Consider the following 11,230-nt stretch of genomic DNA (forward strand, 5'->3'; position numbering starts at 1 on the left):
CAGGGCTGGGTCCGCCTTGACGCCTGCCTGCAGGGTGGGAGGAGATCAGGGGCTCTATGCGGTAAACGGCGTCATGTAATGGGTGTTACAAAGCAAGCTTCCGTGTTTCTTTCACTCTAGTCATCAGCTAAACCATCCGTTCACACCATCTCTGGAAACAGGCGTCATGTCGCGTAAACATAAAACATAGGCTTTAGTGGTGCTTCCGTCAGAATCCGTACACGTTCAGAATCTATGCCGTGATAACACGTGGCTTCACACTGGGAAGGCACTGCTGAAATTCTCATTGTGGGAGAAACACTGACGTTTTATCCCAAAGTAAATGAACACGTGTGACTTTTTCATATCCAGAAGACACTCGGGGTGAATTCTGGGCTTTCCTTGTGATAGCTACACCACTCAGCTCAGAGCAGCTTCGAGTATAGAATCATTTCTGCGATGTGACAATGACCGGATGAGTCCCTGTTTATTAGTGCAGAGTGGAGCCAGCCAGGTTGGTCATTAAGAGCCACATCACCCAAACATCCCAGGGCCTGAAATATTTATTGTTTTGAGCAGTTCTTTGGCATTGTCTCGATACTGCCTTATCTGGCACAATTTTATTTACCTCTTTGCTGTCTCTTGGAGGTTATTCTTTGTAGGTGCCTGGTGGGTTTTGTTTTTGTTTGTTTGTTTGTTTTTTGTTTTTTGGGTTTTTTTTTTTTTTGTGCCCTCTTGCCTTTTCTAAGTAACATGTCATGCTCATGAGATAGCAATCCACACAATTATGTAAAACAGAACTTGTCGTGGATTCTGCCCATGCTCTGAGCTCTTTTTGAAAAGCTAATTTAATAGGTTAAACCCCTAAGCCTGAGTACCTTAGATAACAGGAAGACTTTAATTTCAGCACCATGTAAAATTAGAAGCACAATGTCAAAGTGTTTAAGACAAACAGAGGTCGGGGCTGGCGCCGTGGCTCACTTAGTTAATCCTCTGCCTGCGGTGCCGGCATCCCAAATGGGTGCCGGGTTCTAGTCCTAGTCCAGCTCTCTGCTGTGGCCCGGGAAGGCAGTGGAGGATGGCCCAAGTGCTTGGGCCCTGTACCCGTGTGGGACACCAGGAAGAAGTACCTGGCTCCTGGCTTCGGATTGGCACGGCGCTGGCCATGGCAGCCATTTCGGGGGTGAACCAACAGAAGGAAGACCTTTCTCTCTGTCGCTCTCTCTCACTGTCTATATCTCTACCTGTCAAATAAATAATAAATAAATAAAGACAAACAGAGGTGAATGAAAAAAATTTTTTTAATAATTAAAGCTCAGATGCAGAGGGCTCAGGTGATCACACCCTGTGGTGCAAATCCCATCTTTGTTGGCTTTTGCTGCTGCTATGGCTTGAATAGGATATGACCCCTGAACTCGTGCCTGCTTTGATGGTCCTCAGAGGGTGGAAACTGAATCCAGGTGGGCCCAGCGGGAGGTCCTTAGGCCACTGGGGGTGTGCCCTGGGAAGGCGATTCTTTTTTTTTTTTTTTTTACAGGCAGAGTGGACAATGAGAGAGAGACAGAGAGAAAGGTCTTCTTTTGCCGTTGGTTCACCCTCCAATGGCCGCTGCAGAAGGCGCACTGTGGTCAGCGCACCACGCTGATCCGAAGGCAGGAGCCAGGTGCTTCTCCTGGTCTCCCATGAGGTGCAGGGCCCAAGCACTTGGGCCATCCTCCACTGCACTCCCTGGCCACAGCAGAGAGCTGGCCTGGAAGAGGGGCAACCGGGACAGAATCCAGTGCCCCGACTGGGACTAGAACCCGGTGTGCTGGCGCCGCAAGGTGGAGGATTAGCCTATTGAGCTGCGGCGCCGGCCGGGAAGGCGGTTCTTGAGAGGTGGGTGTAAAAGCTGAGTGGGCACTAGCCGCTCCCTCTACTGCCTGGTGCACTGTGCGCTCCTTGCTTCATGTGCACTCACTCTTGCAATGTGATGGTCTGCTCCTCCTCGGGACTCGGCCAGTGCCAGCATCATCACCACATGCTGAACCAGGGCTGCCCACCTGACCGTGGACTGTGAACCTCCAAAACCGCGAGCCAAAATAACACCTTTCCTTCATACATTGCTTGTCTCAGACGTTCAGTTACAGTGATGAGAGCTGCCTAATACAGGCACTTTGTTAATAAAAAAATCAGACTTCAATAAAAAATATATTCTTCAGAGCTGACACTGTGGTGCAGTAGATTAATCCTCTACCTGTGGTGCTGGCATCCCATATGGGCACTGGTTCAAGACCTGGCTACTCGACTTCTGATCCAGCTCTCTGCTATGGTCTGGGAAACCAGTAGAAGATGGCCCAAGTCCTTGGGCCCCTGCACCCACGTGGGAGACCTGGAAGAAGTTCCTGGCTCCTGGCTTTGGATTGGTGCAGTTCCAGCCGTTGTAGCCATTTGGGGAGTAACCAACAGATGGAAGACCTCTCTCTCTGTCTCTCCCTCTCTCTGTAATTCTGCCTCTCAAATAAATAAATAAAACCTTTAAGTATATATATATATATATATATATATTCACAATTTTCCTCTTTAATCTGCCTGTAAAGGAATAAATAAGTGGTACATAGCTGCTACAAACAGTAACTTTCTTTTCCCAGTGTAAAAGTCAGTTGAGTGTAACCATTGTGTTCCTTGACTTAGGTGAAACCTCTGAAATTATAAATCATTCACAGAAACATGTGAAAACTGCGTGCCTTCGGAAAAAGCAAGGATCCTAGGTATTACATTAGTCAAGCTTTTGTTCCTTTAATAAAACACCTGAGCAGGGCTTCTTAGGAAGGAAGAAAGTTGATTTCAGTTTGCAGTTTTGGAGGTTCGCAGTCTAAGATCCAGTGTCTGCTGAGGGCACATGAATGGCAAATCACACGTGTTGAGAGGGGCCCATGGTGGGTCAGGAAGTGGAGTAGCACAGGAAGCACCCTCTTCCTCTGTGTTGGGTGTCTGTCTTCATAAAGTCATCATGATCCCATGATGGGGCTCTACCCCAGCAAGCTACTCCAATCCTATCTCTTCCCAAAGATCCCAGGTTTAGACACCACAGTTGGTTCAAGTTTCCACCCTTAATTGATCAACCATGAATTATTAACCATTAATGTAAAATTTTGGCATTTAAATATTGAACCAAATATTGAGCCAAATCCTGTTCAATGCATACTGGTAGTCACAAGCTAAAAAGAAGTCTGGTAGAGTAATAATAATTTAATAAGCATATATCTTGTCTTAGTTAAATAAGCGGGGCTCACATTGTGGGGTAGTGGGTTAAGCTGTGGCCTGAACTGCTGGCATCCCATACGGGCACTAGTTTGAGTCCCAGCTGCTCCACTTCCGATCCAGCTCTCTGCTAATGCCCCTGGGAAAGCAGAAGAGGATGGCCAAAGGGCTTTTGCTCCTGCCACCCATGTGGGAGACCCAGAAGAAGCTCCTGGCTCCTGGCTTTGGCTTGGCCCAGCTCTGGCTGTTGTGGCCACTTGGGGAGTGAACCAGCAGATAGAAGATATTTGTTTCTCCCTCTCTGTCTCTGTCTCTCTTAACTGTGTCTTTCAAATAAATAAATAAATAAATCTTTTTTTAAAAAAAAAGTTAAGAGTAAGGAAAAATATAGTCCTTGGCTCTCTCATTTTACCAGTCCTGTAAAGTATTACCTCAGGAAGTCATTTAGGTCATCAGACATCATATTTGTCCCTTGGCTTCTGTCCTAACTATGTGTACATTCCTCCTTGTAAGCTTCCTATAAGAAATGGCCCCATTGGTACTGATTAGAACTTCTCTGCAAATGTGTCAGTTTCAAATTGACTGAAGGTCTTAGGTTTATTTCTCCCACCTTGCATGCTAAAAATCATGGGTGTAACATTTTTTCCTTATGATTTATAGCTTTATAAATGTCAGGGATATATGCTAGATATGTTTGAATTATTCTTTTCTCAGTTGCGTATTTTTGTGAATACACACATGTTTGCACACTAAGTTGCGCATTTTTCACTGACAGATTGAAAAGCATTTCTAAATTTAATTGAAAAATAAAGCACTATATGATAGAAAGAATATCTCCTATGCAATTTCTATGTAATTAATGAATATGCAGGTTTAGAATCAACGTTTGTTTGAAGGTAAGATATTTGTTTACTAGAATGTTATTTACTAACAGTAAATGGATGAATTATGCATCTTATTATTTTTTATTTTTTAATTATTTTTTATTTTTATTTTTTATTTATTTTTATTTTTTGACAGGCAGAGTGGACAGTGAGAGAGAGAGATAGAGAGAAAGGTCTTCCTTTTTGCCATTGGTTCACCCTCCAATGGCCGCTGTGGTAGGCGCGCTGCTGCCGGCACACCGCACTGATCCGATGGCAGGAGCCAGGTGCTTCTCCTGGTCTCCCATGGGGTGCAGGGCCCAAGCACCTGGGCCATCCTCCACTGCACTCCCTGGCCATAGCAGAGAGCTGGCCTGGAAGAGGGGCAACCGGGACAGGATCGGTGCCCCGACCAGGACTAGAACCTGGTGTGCCGGCGCCGCAGGTGGAGGATTAGCCTATTGAGCCACGGCGCCGGTCAAATTATGCATCTTTCTAAAGGAAAACTCTTAGCTTATTTTCTGTGACTATAAAAAAGAACTCTTACTGTTACAATTGCACTCTTTCAATCCAAATACCTCTTTAAATAATGAAGCAACGTAAGTTCAAAAAATTCTTATATAATAGAACTTATTTTATACAAAACTATGTATCCTAAAAATTAAGCTATTTGCCTGCTTATCTAAAATATATTATTACAGATTCTTGTATTTATTGTTCTTTACAAAACATTTACCTTTTTAAAAAGATTTATTTATTTATTTGAAAGGCAGAGTTACAGAGAGGCAGAGAGAGAGGTCTTCCATCCCCCGATGGATGCAATGGCCAGAGCTGTGTCGATCCGAGGCCAGGAGCCAGGAGCTTCTTCTGGGTCTCCCACGCAGGTGCAGGGGCCCAAGCTATCTTCTACTGCTTTCCCAGGCCACAGCAGAGAGCTGGATCGGAAGAGGAGCAGCCATATAGGATGCCAGCACTGCAGGCAGCAGCTTAACCTACTAAGCCACAGTGCCGGCCCCAACATTTGATTTTTAAATTTCTTTTCTTTTTTTTTTCTTAAAGAGTTATTTTATTTATTTGAAAGACAGAGTTCAGAGAGAGGTAGAGACAGAGAGAAAGGTCTTCCATCTGCTGCTTCATTCCCCAAATGGCTGCAATGGCCAGAACTGCGCCAATCTGAAGCCAGGAGCCAGGAGCTTCTTCCAGGTCTCCCATGCGTGTGCAGGGGCCCAAGGACTTGGGCCATCTTCTACTGCTTTCCTAGGCCATAAGCAGAGAGCTGGATCGGAAGAGGAGCAGCCAGGACTTGAACCGGTGCCCATATGGGATGCCAGTGCTTCAGGCCAGGGCTTTATCCCACTGTGCCACAGCACCGGCCCCTAAATTAATTTTCTTATTTGAGAAGCAAAAAGAGACTTCTCTCATCAACTGGTTCATCCCCCAAATGCCCACACAGCTGCGGCTGGGCTGGGCTCAAGACAGAAACCAGGGACCGGGTCCAGGTACCCCAGGTGAGTGGCAGAGAACCAATTACTCGAACCATCACCACTGCTTCCAAAGGCCTCCATGAGCAGGAAGCTGGAGTCAGGAGCTGGAGCCTGGCATTGAACCCAGGCACTCCAACACAAGCTCCTGAAGCACCAGGCCAAACGCCCACCACCAAAACATTTTTAAATGAAGGAATGAAATTTTAATTGTTACGGGGACATAGTTTTCCATCTCTCTCTCTCTCTCTCTCTCTCTCTCTCTCTCTCTCTCTCTCTCTCTTCCCTCTTGTTCTTTCTTTCCACCTTTCAACTCAAATGAAAATAAGTAAATTAAAAAAAAAAAGCATTTGAAAGCACAGGCTCTGAACCACTGTACCACACTGCCTCCTCCATGATGAGCGATGGGAAAATGTTGAAGAAGGTGTCAGTCCTCGGCCTTAAGATGGGCACACTGAGATAGGACGTGCCAGGGGCTACCGATGGTAGTGAAAGCAGGACTCTGGCCCAGAAGAAATGGTGCATCATGTTGAGAACCGAGCAGGCCTGGGGAGCAGAGAGATTGGCAGACACCCTGGTTTCTGGACATACGTGCTGCTAAGGTTTGGTGACCGAGAGAAACACTGAAATCCCCACTTACTAGCCCTGATGTAACAGGATGCGAGCTGGCCTCTTTAAGGCCCCGGGGGAGAAGCGTGCCAAGACCTTCCCGGGAGCAGCTGCTCCGTGCGTGCTAGGCCGTGAAGGAATGCACAGGACCCTGGAACATCACCTCTCTCACAGCCAGGCATTCTGGCTTTCAGGATTCCCAAGCCTAGCGTGTGCGCGGGGCTTGGGGAAATGGGGAAAGTGTGGGAGTCCACCCGGGCTGAAGTCCCCGGCTCTGGGGGCATGCGGCATTCACACTTCCCTCAGAGGGGACATCTGACAAGGTGGGTGCTCCAGCTATCGCTTGCTGCCTAACAAACACCTCAGGACTTGGCAGTGTGCGTGCAACGCACCAGCATCATTTCCTGGGCCCGGGAATCTGCAGGCTGTTAGCGAGGCCAGCTCCTGTCTCTTCCGCGTGCCACCCGCTGGGCAGGTGTGTTGCTTCCAGACGGCTTGCTCACGTGGCTGGCGAGTTTGTGGACCCAGTCAGGTGTGTGGGCCAGAGAAGCCTTGGTTCCTATCCCTCTGTGGACTTGCTGGAATTTTTCAGAGCATGCTAGCTGGGTCCCAAGAGAACAAAGCAGAAGTGTGTGGCGTTTTTGTAACCTAGACTCAGAAGTCCACCTACCATCACTTCTGTCACCCTTTGTCCTTTGGGGGCAGTTACAAAGTCCTGCCTGGAGTTCAAGGGGGAGAGAACATAAATCCATCAGCCAATGAGAGCAGTGTCAAGGTTCCATTGTAAGAAGAGCAAGCGGGATGGAGACTCGTTGCAGATCTTGGAAAATATGATCTGCGAACATTTTTTAAAAGATTTCTTTATTTAATTGAAAGTCAGAGTTACACAGAGAGAGGAGAGGCAGAGAGAGAGAGAGGTCATCCATCCGATGGTTCACTCCCCAATTGGTCGCAATGGCTGGAGCTGTGCCTATCCGAAGCCAGGAGCTGGGAGCTTCTTCCGGGTCTCCCACGTTGGTGCATCTTCTACTGCTTTCCCAGGCCAGAGCAGAGAGCTAGATTGGAAGTGGAGCAGCTGGGACTAGAACTGGCGCCCATATGGGATGCTGGCACTGCAGGCCAGGGCGTTAACCCACTGCATTACAGTGCTGGTTCTGATCTGATAACATTTTTGAGTCTCCATGCAATATGGAGAAAATGCATCATGTAATCTCATGTCAGGTGGCCTCCCTGGAGCCCAGTGCCTGTGCAGCTCTTTGGCTTGGACATAGAATTCCAGGTCGGATGCTCTGTGTCTACTCTGTGGTAGGCGTCCCGACTACATGAGGCCTGAGCCAAGGCACAGGTGGATAGGAGGTGGGTCAGACACACAGGAAGTTCTGACTTCTGTCAGAACATAAGGCTAGAGCAGGAGCAGTCACATGGTGAGCACCCTGAGAGTAAGGTCCAAGCGGTACTCATCTCTGTGTCTTGAAAAGTACTTGACTTCCGTGTAGAATCAGCCTTTGTCTTCAATGATTCTAGAGCCTGATTATGGTATCATTCATTTCTCATCACAATGTTCTCCCGGGTTTCCTGCTTTAATTACATTTTCCTCACCTTTCCAGCTAATGGATTCTGCTATCATCCATTATCTTTTATTTTCTAAAAGTGTTTTATTTATTTGGAGGGCAGATGGAGAAAGATCTTCCTTCCACTGATTCACTCCCCCAAAGACTCCAAGAGCTGAAGCTGGGCCACGCTGAAGCCAGGAGCGGAGGATTCAATCCGTGTCTTCCACGTGGGAGGCAGGGACCCAAGAACTTCAGCCATCGCCTGCTGCCCCCCAGCGTCTGCATTAGCAAGCAGCTAGAATTGAACCCAGACCTGGGACTTGAACCCAGGCTCTCCAAGAGGGGCTGTGCAGGTGTCCCACAGGGCATTTTGACTGCTGCACCCAACACCCATCCCTATTTATATTTTAAATTGTCCTATTGTGTGTGTGTTTTATTTTTAGCTACCCTAAGTCCAATACGGGGCGGAAGCCGAGAACAATCATAATGGATCTAAGACGCAAGTGGACGTGGAGTTAAAGTGGCTCCACTTTGGAAGGTGAAGGAACATTGGGGAAAGAGCCCAGCAGATCCCTCAGACCCTCAGAGAACAGCTCTTCCCTGCTGCGCTCTCGCTGCTCCTCCTTGCACTCTGGAGGGTGCTCAGAGAAGAGAAATACAAGCGTAAGGAGCCAAAACTGTGGCACAGTGGGTTAAAGCCCCCACCTGCAGTGCCAGGATCCCATATGGGCGCCGGTTCGAGTCCCAGCTGCTCCGTTTCCGATCCAGCTCCCTCCTAATGTGCCTGGGAAAGCAGCGGAGAATGACCCAAATCTAAGGGCCCCTGCACCCATGTGGGAGACCTGGAAGAAGCTCCTGGCTCCTGGCTTCGAATCAGCACAGCTCCGACCATTGCGGCAGTGTGGGGAGTGAACCAGCAGAGTGAAGACTTTTTTCTCTCTTTCCCTCTCTACCTGTAACTGTCTTTCAAATAAATAAAATCTTTAAAAAAAAAAGAAATAGAAGCTTAAGATAAGGACTGCTTCTTCTCTGGGCAGGAAGAGAGGTTAAAAAAAAAAGCTATTGCAAATTCTTCTCGCCATGTTCCCAGCTGTCGCTGCATCTGATGAGAACAACCACGTCAGTTAATGGGACGAGAAACCCTCGTTAGTCTTAGCTCCATGGAACCCACACAGAGATGCCTCTGTCTGTGACAAGTGGCAGTTGCCTACGTGTTACCATGCCTTTCTGTCCATGACCCACTCCTGTTCCATTGCACACGGGCCCAGTCCTTGCTCTGCACTTGTGTTGTCCGATCCTCTGCCAGCAGACTGCTGGGGTGGGTGAGTGTCGGGGGCAGCCAAATGCACGCACAGAACAATGTGTGTTCTAAGTGGAACTGCAGTATAAGCAGGGAGAGGCGGGCAGAAGCGTGTGAGAAGGAGTCCTTACAGGGTTCTCTGAACAGGCAAAGCCAAGAGCTTTCAACCAAAAGGTAAGAGAAGGGGGTCAAAATCTGAGACAGAAATGGAGGCAGGAGTTAGGCAGGAACATACTGCAAAGGTTGGGAGCGAGGTAAGGAGGGGTGGCTTCTCTCCTGTGGAGCTGGGCTTGCCCAAGTCTGCTTCCCCTGGCCATTCAATGCACATGGACCATGGGTCAGCCTGGCCAAGGGTGGAAGGATGGAAAAAACTCGCTCTCACTGACACCTGTCCCCGCCAGAGTCACCCAGCCCCCCTATTAAGTTGGGAGACCCAGCTGCAGAGAGACAGCGAGGCTAGCAGACCATATACTATAGGACTTGGGCACCTGCTTCGGGTCACACATTCTCTCACCAGAGCTGTCACCTGGGAGAGGGGTGGTGCCACCTACACCCCTACACCTTTGGCCATATCCAGAGCAGGTGACTGTAAGCCCAAAACTTTCCTTTGAAAAAAATTATATATATATATATATATATATTCCTAATAATACACTTCCCCTAATTTTCTATCCTTAAGCACGATGTTGGTATGTTTGCTTAAACAATACTCCTAGTTCCAGTGAGGAAGCATCCAACTTACACTGGTCCATGTGGCTCACGTAACCAAATTGAGGAAGGCCGGGATGTTGCTGATTCCAAGACAGCCAGAATCAGGAGCGGCTGGGAGGAACCGCCAGGGACTCCGGCACAATGAAGGGTCTCCAGGTTACTTGTCTTTCCTTCATTCTCTGAGACCAACTTGATCTGCAGTCCTGTCACTACTGCCGCTGTGGCTCCTGGGAGCTTTCCGTGTTCACGGCCAAAGCCAAAGGGAGTCAAAGTCTATGCAGAGGCTTTAGACTAGACTAAGTAGGTTGTATGCTTGCTGAGTGTGGTTTGTCTCCACCAAGTCACGTGAGGCTTAGTTCCTGCAGGGGGCAGTGTTGGGAGGTGTGGCCCAGTGGGAGGCACTTAAGGCATGGGGCTGGAACCCCCCTGCGAACGGAAGAATGCTCCCGTGGGACTGGATTCGTGCAAGTCACCCTCCTGTTCTGCTGCTTTCACACGCACCCACTTGACCTTCCACTTTTCCGCCATGCTGGAGGCAGCACAGGGCCCTCACCGGAAACCAAGTGAGTGCTCATGGCAAGTTCTTGCACTTCCCAGGCTGACCAGGCCTCAGGTGTCCTCCTCCTACAGCCACAGAGAATGGACCCGGGGCAATGCCTAAGCCTGGGAAAATGAGTATTGACATCGGCGCTTCTCTCTGCCCTTGTGGGTGGGTGCCTGCACAGTTGGGTAGTTGGGTGGTGAGCAGAGAGTTGGGTAGTCGGTTGTGGAAGAGAGGAAGCAGGAGGATGTCGTTCCTAAAGGGAGTCGGGGTGTTGTGATGAGACAGCCGGCGCCAGGGATCAGCCAGGCTCCGAGATATCTTTCTGCCCTCTCCACTTCCACATCCATAATCAGGCGGTTAGAATTTGAGGATGGGCCAGGCTCTCTGAAGCTGGGTTTACTTGTGATTTGCATTTCCTTCTTTGTGCATTGCTAATACTGTCCAAATATTCTATAGTAAACATGTGTTATAATATTATATATTATTTATGCTATATGACATTTAAAAAATAAAAAACAGAGAGCAGGAGTTTGGCCTCGTAGCCAAGACACCGGTTAAGATGCCCACAGCCCATATCAGTATCCTTGTTTGAGTCATGGCTCCAGCTCTCCATTCTGGCTTCCTGCTACTGAAGACCCCAGCAAGCAGCAGGTGATGGCTCAAGTAATTGGGTTCCTGCCACCCATGTGAGAGACCTAGACTTGGTTTCTGGCTTCCAGCTTTGGCCCCAGCCTAGCCATGTCTATTGGGGACATTTAGGGTGTGAACCAGTGGATGGTCTTTCTTGCTCTCTCTCTGCTTCTTAAACTTATTAACTAAGTAAATAGATAAATAGGATGGACACATTTTCATTAACCAAGTCAGAAATATTAAGAAGCAAAGCAGAAAAATCCTAAATTTAAATCTAATATTCTCGGGGCATACATATCTTTTGAAACTTGTTTGCA

The sequence above is a fragment of the Lepus europaeus genome, chromosome 8 (genome assembly GCF_033115175.1).
Source record: "Lepus europaeus isolate LE1 chromosome 8, mLepTim1.pri, whole genome shotgun sequence".
In the NCBI taxonomy this organism is placed as follows: Eukaryota; Metazoa; Chordata; class Mammalia; order Lagomorpha; family Leporidae; genus Lepus; species Lepus europaeus.